Source organism: Trichechus manatus, unplaced genomic scaffold, assembly GCF_000243295.1.
Source record: "Trichechus manatus latirostris isolate Lorelei unplaced genomic scaffold, TriManLat1.0 scaffold00240, whole genome shotgun sequence".
NCBI lineage: Eukaryota > Metazoa > Chordata > Mammalia > Sirenia > Trichechidae > Trichechus > Trichechus manatus.
In genome coordinates, this window is record NW_004444176.1 from 2287128 (window position 1) to 2289036 (window position 1909).

Here is a 1909-nt window from a genome sequence, read left to right on the forward strand (position 1 = left end):
GTTCTTCTTCATATAGTCCAGCTTCTCAGATTATTTGCTCAGCATACAGATTCAATAAGTATGATGAAAGGATACATGCCTGACACACATCTTTCCTGATTTTAAACCATACAGTCTGCCCTTGTTCTGTTCGAACGACTATCTCTTGGTCTATGTACAGGTTCCTCCTGAGCACAATTAAGTGTTCTGGAATTCCCATTCTTCACAATATTATCTGTAATTTGTTATGATTCACACAATTGAATGCCTTTGCATAGTCAATAAAACACAGGTAAACATCTTTGTGGCAGTCTCAGCTTTCAGCCAAGATCCATCTGACATCAGCAATAATATGTCTCATTCCATGCCTTCTTCTGAATCTGGCTTGAGTTTCTGGCAATTCCCTGTCTATGTGCTACTGCATCTGTTTTTAAATTATCTTCAGCAAAATTTTATTTATATGTGTAATTAATGATATTGTTTGATAATTTCCACATTCTGTTGGATCATCCCAGCAGGGATGTATTAATCCTTGGTGGCCTAAGGGCTGAGGATTAATGGGCATATGTGTGAGAGGTAGGAGAAAAAGGCTGTGTGTGAGGTTTGATTAGAGATGATATCCCACCCCACAGAGAGCAGGGATTCCCAAAGGATGAAACTCTCAGAGGTGAAGTAGAAAAACACCCCACAGCATGAGACAGTGATATGGACACCTCTCTAAGACTTAGACTGGGAAGAGTAGTTAAAAGAGAAAAAGTTCCATTGATAATTCTTGGCCCTAAATTTGTATTCACGTTGACGTGAAGCATAAATCTTATCAGTGTTATGACCCCAAAACATCCCAAGTCAAAAATCATGTTTAAAGGTATTCTGGGTCAGTTTTGCTATTAAGGTACCATATAGAAGTGATATAAATCATTTCTGAAGGAATATATTTCAAACTCATTCTTCAATGATTCCCACAGATAAAGTTCAAAAGAACATGAACTCATAATTTAAAATCACTTAACAGACAAGTAAACAAGGCACTATGAAGAAGAGTCACCAATAACATCAAATTATAGAATCAGACCAGCAAAACTACAGATATTTAGATTATTCAATAATAATTTTAAACATGTATGTTTAATATGTTTAAATGAAAAAATTTTTGAGAGTACACTGAAGAAACAAGATACTTTTAACATCTGCCAGGCATATATGGGAAAAGAACAAAGTGGAACCTTTAGAAGAGAAAACAAATTATTAAGATTGAAATTTAAAACTCAGTGGTTGGGTTAAACAGCCGGTTAACACAACTTAAGATAGAATGAATGAGCTGGAGGAAATATCTGTGAAAATTAAACAGAACACGGAATAAAAGTACAAAGAAATGGATCTGTCAGAGATGTAGAGAATATAATAAGAATATCCAACATACATCCAATTAGGAATCCAGAGAGATAATATAAGAGAAAAAATGAGGAAGAAGCAATATTCAGAATACTGTTTAGGAGACAGCACACTGGCCTAATACCATATTGAATGAATGAACATTAGAGGAAGCTGAGCAAGTCTTCATGACACAGTGTATATCATAGATGCTTGATAAATCTCTTTGTTGTCTTGTTAGTGATGATGATGATGTTAATAATGATGCTAAATATAGTCTTTTGTTCACTTTCCACAATATTTTACCTCCATTGAGTCTCTCTGTGGAAGGACAACTCCTAAGTCTGGATGGTAAATACATTGTCTATCTGCTACCACTATCCCCTTACATACTAATATCAGACATCTTGACTTTCTTTTCTAACTAATTCTTTCATTCCTTCAGAATCTTTCTGAAAACAGGGTACCTGAAAGCCACAACTGATCTGATTTAGGGAAATGAGCCCTTTGACCTTACTTTCCTGGGCATGACCGTATGCCTCCATGGGGTTTTTTTCTT